A 12,736-nucleotide genomic window follows, 5' to 3' on the forward strand; every position below is an offset into this window, starting at 1 on the left:
CTATTTGTCATATATAGATACTTTACACAAGATTTCCCCATTTTGCACCCGCATGATAACATAACATTTTAAGGGTTGATGAATGTTAATCTTGTTTAAGAACCTGTTTACTTGACGGTTAAGCAAGTCCCAGCTGTGTCTGGGTACAAGTGACAGAATGAACCCGGCGGGTTTTCTTCCTATTAGGGATGTTTACACTCATAGGATGAGTGGCGCTGCTTAATACTGTCATTAGCGCTGCCCAATACTGTCACTATGGCAGTGTGTCCACTCACATGAGTGGCGCTGCCCAATAAACTTGCCCCTCGAAGCAAGTTTTTTTTTTTTTTTTTTTTTTTTTTAGGATGTACTGCAAAGGAATTTTTTTTATTAATGTTATCATTCTACATTAAAACGTGATAATTTCTTGAATCCCAAGAAATCACAATACTTAAGTGAATTTTTTAGTAAAAAAAATAAAGGCGTTTGATTTATACAGTACTGTAGTTCTTGTTTAGATTGTCCAATAATTTATCAAAGAAACTACTTATTTTATATTAGCGCCCCCCCCCCTCCCCGCTCAGCTCGTTGGCGTCGTGAGGGGGCTTAGTAGACGGCTGCCGGAGTGTGATGCTCCTTGGGACAGTCCTCTGTCCTTTTCTAGCCTTGTGCTCCTGCTGCCGTCCTCTCCAATTCTGCTGGGCATCTTTTCCTTTTCCTTCTGTTTCGTTTTTCTCCCTCCTCTTCTCCTATCTGCTTGCCGTTTCCTGCCGACCTTTTGCTCGTTCTGGTTCTTCCCTTGGACTACTTCTATTTTGACGCCAGGGTGCTTGAGAAGGTATACTCTTGCACCCGTAGAACTGTAGTACCCGACGTAGAGAGCGAGGGGAACCTTTTATTGTCAATCCCCCTTTCGTCACTGAACCCGATCTCGACGGACTGTCGGTTTCTTAAGGTGGCGTTTGTGGGGCGTATACTCACGACGCACCCCTAGGAGGCCCCGCCAAGATCGGCGTTAGCTTCTTCTTGGGTGTCCTGCCTCTAATTGTGGCTCCATGGTGGGTGTGGGGGCACATTCGTAAATGAATTCTTCTTTTCGTCATGATGATAACCCCTGTTTCGGCTGCTTCTGGTGTACCTTCTCAGGCTCGTGGGGTGGGCGACCAACCCCCCCCCCCCCCCCAAGTCGGCCCGTATTGGAAGACCGGGCTCTGTAGCCTCCGCTGCATTGGGCCCCGACCTTGCTCCTCCTTTGGCCTCTCTGACTCCTTCCCCTGGCTCCCCTCCCTCCTCTGTGGTTGGGTCGAGCCCCAGGCCTCCAGTGGTGACTACCTCGTCCCCTGGCGCGGCTCCTTCTCTAGTTGTAACTACTGCGCCTTTTAACCCCTCTCTGGGGGTTCTCACCGCCGTCCTCGTCACGGCCGCCCTCGCTAGATTCCTTCCAGTTCTGCTACCTATCAAGCCTTGTTTGGTCCCGCTTCGTGGGCCAAATATTTTGATCTCCTCCCTCTTGATTCTGCGCCTCCTGACGATTTCTCCCTCCATCGACATCTCGTTGATTCCGTGGATGCCTCCATTACTTTCAACCCCACTCGTCTCGGTACCCGTGTCGTTGCTGCTCCTTCTCAGGATGCTGCTTCCTGCTTGGCTGCCTTATCCTGCCTTGGCGAGACCCCTGTTCGGGTCTCGAAGAACGCTCAGTTGAATGCCAGTGTTGGCACTATTTTGCTCCCGCCCCATGTTGCGACCGGTGTTCGGGACCTGCGCGACTGCCACGACGATATTCGCCATATCCTCGCTGCCCAGGGCCATTCTCTTCTCCAGGTGGACACCTTTACTCGTCCCCCTCGTGGCAGTCGCCGTCAACCCCTCCGGGTTGTGAAGATTACCTTTGATGGTAGGACCCTTCCACCCTCTGTCATTCTTGCTGGTGCCAGGTGCTCTGTCCAGGAGTACATTCCTTCTCCTCGGCTCTGCAACAAGTGCTGGAGGTTTGGGCATGGTGCCCTCCGCTGCTCCGGGACTGTCTCTCTCTGTCCTTTGTGTGGTGGCGAAGGTCAGGTTATCTTGAGGTTATCTTGAGATGATTTCGGGGCTTTAGTGTCCCCGCGGCCCGGTCCTCGACCAGGCCTCCACCCCCAGGAAGCAGCCCGTGACAGCTGACTAACACCCAGGTACCTATTTTACTGCTAGGTAACAGGGGCATAGGGTGAAAGAAACTCTGCCCATTGTTTCTCGCCGGCGCCTGGGATCGAACCCAGGACCACAGGATCACAAGTCCCGCGTGCTGTCCGCTCGGCCGACCGGCTCCCTCACTCTAAGGTCACTCTAAGTCGGAGTGCACTTCTCCCCAGGCTCGTTGCCTCAACTGCGGTGAGGCCCATCCTACCTTCTCCCGTGCGTGTGTCCATTACAAGCTTGAGGCAGCCGTCCTCAACCTGAAGCACCGGGAGCGTTTATCTTTTCCTGAGGCGAGGCGCCAGGTTCGCCGGCTCCCGCCTTATGTTAACATCTCTTATGCTCGCGTGTTGCGCTCTTCCTCTCCTCGTCCTTCCCGCCTTCCTCAGACTCACAACCGTTTCCGGGCCTTGGACCCTGATGCGCCCACTGCCCACTCCTCTGTTCCTTTGGGTTCTCTCCCGAAGGATCCTCGTCCTGGTCCTCTGTCTGGGGTTCCCCTTCCTTCTACCCGGTCTGTCGTTTCTTCTTCCTCGTCCCCCTCCGATCCTCCTTCCCATCCTCTTCCTCCTTCCCATCCTCTTCCTCCTTCCCATCCTCTTCCTCCTTCCCATCCTCTTCCTCCTTCCCATCCTCTTCCTCCTTCCCATCCTCTTCCTCCTTCCCATCCTCTTCCTCCTTCCCATCCTCTTCCTCCTTCCCATCCTCTTCCTCCTTCCCATCCTCTTCCTCCTTCCCATCCTCTTCCTCCTTCCCATCCTCTTCCTCCTTCCCATCCTCTTCCTCCTTCCCATCCTCTTCCTCCTTCCCATCCTCTTCCTCCTTCCCATCCTCTTCCTCCATCTATCGGCTCTCCCCGCCGCCTGTCGGTGCGGGCGGATGTCCATCGCTCTCCTAACGGCCGTCGTGTGTGCTCTCGTTCGGCTTCTCCTGTTGACACTGGAATCCGTTGCCCGGTACGTAGTTGCTGGGACACCTGTCTCTTTAAGTCAGAAGCGTAAGCCTGGCTCCTCTCCTTCCTCTTCCCCGGCGGGTAAGAAGGCTTCGCTTTCTTCCTCAGCTCCTCCTTCTGGCTCTGTTGCTCCTTCCCCTCCCGTTTCAGTGCTTGCGCCCCCTGTTCCTGCTATGGAGGTTTCTTTGGCCCCTGCTTCCCTTTCGGTTGCTGCTCTTGCTGGGGTGCGCTCCCCTCTTTCTACTCCCCCTCCTCCTGCTGCTGTCCTTGACGGCTCCTCTCCGTTGTCTCCTCCTCTTCCTCCTCCTTCTCCAGACCCTGCCCGCCCACCTCTGCTCTGTTCTCCCGTTTCCTTCCCTCCGTCTTTGCTCAGTTTACCCATGCCCCCTAACCCTGACTTTGCTGACCCTGATCCCGACCCTGATATTCTTTGACGTGCTCTGTTGGTCTTTCGCCTTTGTTTCTTCCTTGTTCTCTGTTTTTGTCCTTTCTCTTCTCGTCGTTGTCCATTCTTCAATGGAACGTTCGAGGTTATTACGCCAATTTCCTCGAACTCCAACTTCTGATTTCGCGGTTTTCGCCCCTTTGTGTCTGTCTCCAGGAGCCAATGCTTGGTGCTCGTCCTGGTCGTTTTCGTGGCTATTCCTTTCTCTCCCCCCCCCCCCCCCAGCCATTGCTGGGGCTTCTAATTCTTCTGCTCTTTTGATTCGGGCTGATGTTCCCTTTGTTCCTTTACTTTTTCCTTCGCCTCTCCATTGTTCTGCTGCTCGTATCTTTGTGGGGAAATGGTACACAGTTTGTTCCATTTATCTCCCCCCGAGTGTCCCGCTCTCTCTTCCTGATTTGAAACACCTAGACTCCTTGCCGGAGCCTGTGCTCCTGCTGGGTGACTTCAATTGTCGTCATTCTCTTTGGGGTGACGTTCTGACGAATACCCGGGGTCGCCTCCTTGAGCCGTTTCTCCTCTCTTCTTCCCTGTCTCTTCTGAATTCTGGTGAGCCCACTCATTTGGACTCTCGGACTCGCACCCTTTCTTGTCTTGATCTTTCTCTCTGCTCTTCTCTTTACTTAGATTTCACGTGGCAGGTTCTTGATGACCTCCATGGTAGTGATCATTTCCCCATCCTTGTTTCCTTTTTCTCTTTTCGCCCTTCCCTCTCTTTCCCTAGGTGGCAGTTTGCTAAGGCAGACTGGACCCTATTTACCCCTCAGTGCTGCTCTCCCTGACCTCTCCCTTCTGCCTCTCTCTCGCGCTCTCCTCCTTTTTCATGACACTGTCTTCAACGCTGCCCTCCGCTCTATTCCTCGCTCTTCCTCTCGGGGTCCACGGAAGTGCGTTCCCTGGTGGAATGCGGACTGTGCTCGGGCTGTCCGCTGTAAGCGTGCAGCCTGGAAGAGGCACCGCCGTAGGCAGACGACCGATTCTTTTCTTTTCTTTCGGAAAGCGAGTGCGGTGGCCCGTAGGGCCATCCTTACGGCTAAACGTGAATGTTGGGCATCTTATGTCTCAACAATTACGTCCGAGACCCCTCTGGCCCAGATCTGGAAGCGTATCCGCAAGATAGCGGGTAAGTTCGTTCCCGATGTTTCACCGGTCCTTCACCTCCATGATACTCTTGTGGCGGACCCGTTGCAGGTCGCTTCCGAACTGGGTTCCCATTTTTCTTCTGTTAGCTCTGGTCTTCATCTTCCCCAATCTTTCCTTCTTCGTAAACCTGTCCTTGAGTCTCGTCCTTTAGATTTCTGCACTCGTCTTCAGCTTCCCTATAATGATCCCTTCTCTCTCTCTGAACTTCGTTCTGCCCTGGCCCTCTGCGGTTCTACGGCGGCGGGCTACGATGGTATTCATTATGAGATGCTTCACCATCTCCCTCCGAGCACGTCTCAGTATTTACTGAGTCTGTATAATCGGATCTGGGAGTCGTCGTCAGTCCCTGAGGACTGGCTCGATGCCGTTGTCCTCCCTGTTTGCAAACCGGGGTCTCTGGGTACTTCCCCTAAGGACTTTCGCCCTATTGCTCTCACAAGTTGTGTCTGCAAACTCTTTGAACGTATGGTTAACGTTCGTCTGATGTGGTTCCTGGGACACCATCACCTCCTCTCCCCTTCTCAATTTGGTTTCCGCAAGTGCCGCAGCACGACAGATGTCCTGGTGAACTTGGAGGTCTATATTCGTACTGCTTTTGCTGCGAAGACCTCCGTTGTTACCGTCCTTTTTGACCTAGAAAAGGCTTACGACACCACTTGGCGTTATCATATCCTATCTCAACTTCATTCTTTTGGCCTTCGTGGTCATCTCCCTCTCTTTCTCCGCAGCTTCCTCTCTCGTCGTTCCTTTCGGGTGCGCCTTGGTACCGCTCTCTCTCCCTCTTTTCAGCAATACGAAGGTGTGCCCCAGGGTAGTGTTCTGAGCACTATTTTTCTGGTTGCCCTCAATGGTCTTCTTTCCTCTCTTCCTTCTGGTGTCTTCTCCGCTCTCTATGTCGATGATCTTACCCTTTGTTGTCAGGGTGATGATTCGCCTCTCCTTCAACGCCGGCTTCAACTTGCAATTGATGCCGTGTCGTCTTGGGCCACAGGTCATGGCTTCAAGTTCTCTACTTCTAAGACTTGTGCCATGACTTTTACGCGGAAACGGGTTGTTCTTCGTCCCTCTTTGTCACTTTATGGTCATCCCCTTGAATACAAAGATTCCGCGAAGCTTTTGGGGTTATTCCTTGACACTCGTTTGTCTTGGTCTCCCCATATCTCTTACCTCCGTGTTGAGTGCTCTAAGGCCCTTACCCTCCTTCGGGTCTTGTCCCATACTTCTTGGGGGGCAGATAGGCGCACTCTCCTTGCTTTACATTCCTCTCTCGTCCTGTCTAAGCTCGATTATGGTTGCCCTGCTTACTCGTCTGCTTCTCCTTCTACTCTTCGCCGTCTTGATGCTTTGCACCATACTGGGTTGCGCCTCAGTTCTGGTGCCTTTCGTTCGACTCCCATCCTTAGCTTGTATGTTGACACTGGCTTCCTGTCTCTCCAGGACCGCCGTGATCGCTACTGTCTTCGCTATCTTGCGCGGTCCTTGCAACATCCTTCCTCTCGCCTCTGTCGTGCTTTAACTTTTACCCCTCCTGCGGTTCCTGTTCCTCTTCACCACCCTCTTTCTGTCCGGTTATCTCGCCTACAGGATTCTCTCTCCGTTCGTATTTCTGATGTTTCTCCTCGTGTTGTTCCTTCTTTGCCCCCGTGGAGGGTCCCTCTTCCGCGATTTTGTACTTCCTTGACCCGTATCACTAAAGCTTTTACCCCTCCTACGGTTCTAAAACGCCTTTTCCTCGAGCACTTTTCTTCTCACTCCTGCTCCGTTTCTGTCTTCACCGATGGGTCTAAGTCAGCGGACGGTGTTGGCTACTCTGTTGTTTTTCCTGATCGCACTTATATGTGTCGCTTGCCTCCGGAGACTAGCATCTTTACAGCAGAACTTTATGCTATTCTCTATGCTCTTCGTCTCCTGCTTTCTCGTTATCAGTCTTCCTTTGTAGTTGTTGTTGACTCTCGTAGTGCCCTCATGGCTCTTGAGTCCTTTAATCCGGTTCATCCAGTAGTTGTCGAGATCCAGCATTGGCTGTTTCTCGTTCACAGTAAATTTAAGTCGGTTGAGTTTTGTTAGGTTCCCAGCCTTATTGGTGTGTCTTTAAATGAGCGTGCGGATGCTGCCGCTAAGGAAGCTGTCCGCTCTTGTCCCATCTCTCGTAAAGGCATTCCGTATTCCGACTTTTACCCAGTTATCCATTCCTCAGTTCTTACCCGTTGGCAGGCTTCTTGGTTGTCTGTTACTGGTAACAAGCTACGTACTCTTAAATGTTGTGTTTCCTCGTGGCCGTCCTCCTTCCACCGTAACCGGCGGTGGGAAACAGCTCTGGCGAGGTTGCGTATTGGCCATACTCGCTTAACCCATGGTCACTTGATGGAGCGCCGCCCTGCTCCTTATTGTCCTAGTTGCATTGTCCCTCTTACGGTCGTGCATGTCCTTCTTGAATGTCCTGACTTCCAGGACGAGCGTGTCTTGCTTTCCGACCGCCCCTCGCGGTCACCTGTCCCTCGATAGAATTCTTGGTGACTCGGATACTTTTGATATCGTTCGCCTTATGCGTTTTTGTTCTCGTATTGGCATCCTTGGTGATATTTAGCGCCCTCTGATTATTTTGCGTATTTGATGGTGCTACATAGCCTTCCCGGTTTGGTGCCTTCTTTTGATAATTACTTACTTACTTGCTTTCCGACCGCCCCTCGCGGTCACCTGTCCCTCGATAGAATTCTTGGTGACTCGGATACTTTTGATATCGTTCGCCTTATGCGTTTTTGTTCTCGTATTGGCATCCTTGGTGATATTTAGCGCCCTCTGATTATTTTGCGTATTTGATGGTGCTACATAGCCTTCCCGGTTTGGTGCCTTCTTTTGATAATTACTTACTTGACTCTCCCCGCCGCCTGTCGGTGCGGGCTGATGTCCATCGCTCTCCTAACGGCCGTCATATGTGCTCTCGTTCAGCTTCTCCTGTTGAGATGCTAGAATCCGTTGCCCAGTACGTAGTTGCTGGGACACCAGTCTCTTTACGTCAGAAACGTAAGCCTGGCTCCTCTCCTTCCTCCTCCCCGGAGGAGGGAGAGGACCCTTCTTACCCCGGCAGATAAGGAGGTTTCGCTTTCTTCCTCGGCCCCTACTTCTGCCTCTATCGCGCCTTCCCTCCCATTTCGGTGCCTTGTTCCTGCTATGGAGGTTTCTTTGACCCCCCACTTCCCTCTCGGTTCCCCTCCGTGGTGCCTCCTTGCCGTGGTGAGGGGCTCACGTACAACTCCCTGGGACCAGTGAGGGTTGCCTTTGCCCCCCTCTCCTGCCTCCTCTTTGGGTGGTGTACGTGCTGAAGGGCACCATGTAGGGGCCTTGTGAGCCATCGGACCACCCGCTGGAGGGGTCGCCTGTGAGAGGCCGCCCTGAGTGGATGGTTGGGTGTCCAGGCTGGGACGATAGGGGGAATGGAGTCTTAACAGTGTGGGAGAATGGACGATGTAGTAGGACTCCCCTGTTGAAAAGGGGGAGCACCGCTGGGGACGACACACCCTTCCTGCACTGGCCCACGCTCGGCCTCCCTGGCTGCCCTGGTAGGTGGTATCCCTTGGTTCCAGGTCCCAAACCTTTAAATTGAGTGCTGAATGGATGACGACACGATTTGTCTTAACCAGGCTCATGGGGTGGGCGACCAGGACCTAGATTCAGAAAGCTCTGTGTATTTCTTCGTAAGTGGGTTTGCTACGAAGGTTCCTAAGTGCGCCCTAAGATGCTTAGGTGCGATTCAATAAGGTATACTTAGGAAGAAATTTGTTGGTTCACCTGCGTGCCGATAGAGGTCACTACTGTGTTTCGTTTGGCCAATCAGAGAGCAGCAACATTCTTCATATTGAAGATTTAGCGCTGGCTTATCGGAGCTCTACTGCCTCCTATTTACGTAGAATTTTCTTATAAAATTAGTATATTTCGAAGTAAAACAATGTTTTTTTCAACTTCTACAGCCAGCACCGACATTGTAGTAAACAAATATGTTACATTTGTTGTTTACCTACGTAATTCTAAGATACTGTGTAGCTGTCCTTGTTGCTCGGAAGATGCGCTGACAATTATTGTATATATTTACTGAATTTACCCAAGGACCACTAACTATCTAGTGACCTCGAAGAGGACAGAAAGCCGGCGGCTTGTTGAAGGGCCCGCCAATTGTCTTAATGATACTTTTTAGCTGGAATTTGGCATTTACGGTTTCAGCGGGTAGGCGGTTCCATGGGTTTATAGCCCTCTTGGTGGAAAAAAAACATCTGTTTTCAGTCCTACTTGAGAGAACATACTCTCCAACACTATATCTGTGATTGTCCTGTTATCAGTGACTTCATACCAAATGGTATGAGGTATTTTGAGCTCTGTAATTACTTCATACACTCAGGAATATTGGAAGATATTCTTGTGCTGCACCCAGATTTTGCCAGTGGAGGCTAATAGATCAGCATTAAGTATTTTGTTCTCTCCTAATTCCATGTATGACTGGCCATCCTGTGAGGTGAGGATGTTGGGTGAGCTTGTAGCTGGTTTTTGATCTACACTGTGTGGTCCTTTATACAGAATAGGGAAGCAGCACATTGCTGTGTATACCTAAACATGTTTAAAATACATTGTTTGAGAGGAGTCTTGTAGAAACTGGTAAGAGTAATTATAATATAATGTTTACATGATTCAGTGCTTACCTCTTGTGAAAATTGCTTAGAGTTGTTTAGTCAGCGTTGATTTGTTTTTTGTATTGAGGCTGGTATTTTCTAAATTGATTCCATGTACAGTATGTCTAACCATCTTGTGAGATGGGACTATTAGATAAACTTATAGCTAGTTTTTTATCTCACTGTGTAATATTCCATATAGAATAGGGTATCAGCACATTGCTGTGTATACCTAATCTTAATAAAAAAAAAAATCAGTAATAAAGATTTTAAAATATAGTTTGCATTATTACAAATACAGTACTGTATTATCCTTATTAAATCGTGTTGACCATGGATCATTAAGATCTCGTGTCCATATGTAATACAAGTCATATTTCTTTTTAATTGCTAATCCATGCTAATCATTCATTAAATTGTGCATTGTCTCAATTTTTCACTTCCTTGGATATACTGTACAGTACAAAAAGATAGGATAAAAATAAACCAGTAATATTTCTTTCATTATATTTTTCATTTAAATAACTGCATCAATATTTTTACAGCTGACAGGATTTGTTTTCCCATACAGGTGCATTATTTGTTAAAAAATTTTGGTTTATTGTTACACACAATGGTGCTACATAGCATTCCCAGCTTGGTGCCTTCTTTTAATACTTACTGATTAAAAAATAAATAATAAATACATTTTATTCAGGAAAAGTACATACAGTTGATTTACAAACATAATGTTGGATTTATAGGCAGAGCTAGTACATACAATACCTAAAGCCACTAATACTCATAGCATTTCGGGCAAGGTGTGGGGGAAAAAACACGGACTAAAACTTAATAGTAATCGGGATTAGGTATAAATTGTGTTGAAAGAAGGAATAAAAAATACAGAAAGGGGGTTAAAATAGCATAAATCAGCAATTGCACATGTTGGTGAACAGCGTTGTTTAAAAAATAACAAGACATGGGTTGACATTTAGGAGGTAAGTTAGGTTACATGGAGTTAATTAGGCAGTACTTGGTTTAACTCTTAAACTGGTTGAGAGAGGTACAGCCTTTGACATGATTCGGGAGGTCATTCCACATTCTGGGTCCCTTGATTTGTAGAGCACTTCTAGTTTGGTTACACACAGCCAAATTGAGTAACAGGAAGAGGTCTTGGACACAAATTTGTTCCATGCTAAATGTAGAGGAATCAGCTGAGTATTCCTCAAATAAAATAAGTTGCCTCAGCTTATAAGGTAAATAAAATAAGCATTTCTCAAATAAGAAGCTGCCTCACCTCACTGCCTTACTGCTACATAGCCTTCCCGGCATGGTGCCTTCTTTTGATAATTACTTGTTCCACACCCATATTGTATAACAGGAAGAGGTCTTGGACCCCTACTTCCCTCTCTCTTTTTTAATAATCTATATAGTCATAATTATAGCTTTAAGTATTCAATGAATAAAGTTTTTGACATTTTTACCCTTCTCCTTACCTAACATCATTTGTGCAGCATATTTTATGTCTCACCCAGATTTAATTTCAAAATAAAACCAAACTAAATAAATTAGAAATGGGTATGTATAGCTAAGGTACATCCTTACTACTAGGTGAACAGGGGCATTTGGTGATAGTAAATGATCCCATCAGGCAAAGCTCATCACCTTCTCTCATATTTCATGTTCACCAGTGTTTATTTACTTAATAACTACTGGTATAATATCTTGCTATTATAAAACTAATTCTACTATCATCAAACACATATTTACTTCAAGTTTCAAGCAGAGAATGCATATATAACTAACACGAAGGACTCCTCTCCACTAGATTCACCAGCTATAATATTTTGGTCATGTTCCAATATCATAAATCGATCCCAGTGTTATGTAGTAGAGAAAAAATGACTTATATCCAGTTTACGTAAAGCTACGAGTGGTCGAAACCACACTTAAATCCCGGAATGAACTTACGAAGGTTTTTCCACTTAGGGTAGTTAATTGAATACGGACGTAGCCGCCACGAAGGCGCTAAGACGGAAAACGCACTTAGCTAAGAGGAAAAACCTTCGTAAGTACCTTCCTGAATCCGGCCCCAGGGCTACATAGCTCAGGGCTACTTAGCTTAGGGCTACATAGCTCAGTGCTATATAATACATATACAACTCCAAATTCGTCCAATCACCCAAAATTCCGCTCACAAATAACCTCTCAGGCGAAATATTTCCAATAGGCATCATATTGTGAAAACTGCAGGAGGGGGGATGGAATTTGTCCAAAAGTTCACATGTTCATCGTGTTCGTATTGTTCACTTGTTCTTGTTCATCACCCCACCAATAATGTTCAGCCCCTGGATGTTCACTCAGTGAACTTTGACAACCAGGAGCAGGTCATATAAACCGGCCAGGGTGAACAGCTTAAGTGAACATTTGAACGGGCAAAACCCAGCCGACGGAGGGCCAGATGTACTCAAAAAGTATCGCTTGCAAGAGTATGCAATGATTGTGCAATATTGAGGGACATTTACTTGTAATTTGTGGTGGTGATGGAGTTAGTTGATGTGGTGATTGTGATGGGGGTGGTCTTTGTGGTGGTGGTGATGGGTGTGGTGGTGTTGTATTGGTGGTTGTGATTGTGGTGGTGGTAGTTGTGGTGGTGAGTGACAGTTCACACTGGCACTCACAGGACAGGTATGGGTTGTGTGGGCCTCTATACCATCCCACTTATTTCACTGTTGGGTGAACAGAGGCTACAGTTAAGGATTAGCGCCCAGTCAATCCTCCTCGGCCAGTAGAGGAAGAATTTGTGTTTATTATTGTATAATGCTTAAGTGTGTTACTGCTGTCCATCATTGCCGTTATCTTAACTTTTTCTTAATCCTCTTGCAACCCGTCCTCGACTCAAATCCATTCCATCCAGCGGTCGACCCCAATGACGCATTCATAAATTTTAACATGCTTGTTCATTCAAAACAAGAATGTTCGCAAATGCAAGTGAATAATATAATATTTTAGCATATTGTGCATCTATAGGCATAGGTTAGGTTAGATGTTTAGATTCTGTTGGCGATTATTTGTATTTGTAGTACGTGGGTGAAGCATTTATAGCGTTGTGGTTCGAACAATAGTCGTCAGTGAACCATTTGTTCCAGAAGTGTTCGAATGTCAGCAGTTGTCAGTCGTGTGTAAACTGCTTTTCATTAAAAAACAGGGAGTTTGGCGGGTGCATGGAATCACTTTTATGTCTGTTTGGAGGACGGGCTGGACTCTCAACTGATGACGTCGGAACACTTCCGGAAAATGTGTTTCGCTCACGTCCTCTGTTCGAACCAAAAATCTTCAAATGCTTCACTCACGAACTAAAATTACAAATAATCGCCAACAGAACCTAAACACCTAGCC

Source organism: Procambarus clarkii, chromosome 5 (assembly GCF_040958095.1).
Source record: "Procambarus clarkii isolate CNS0578487 chromosome 5, FALCON_Pclarkii_2.0, whole genome shotgun sequence".
NCBI classification, from domain to species: domain Eukaryota; kingdom Metazoa; phylum Arthropoda; class Malacostraca; order Decapoda; family Cambaridae; genus Procambarus; species Procambarus clarkii.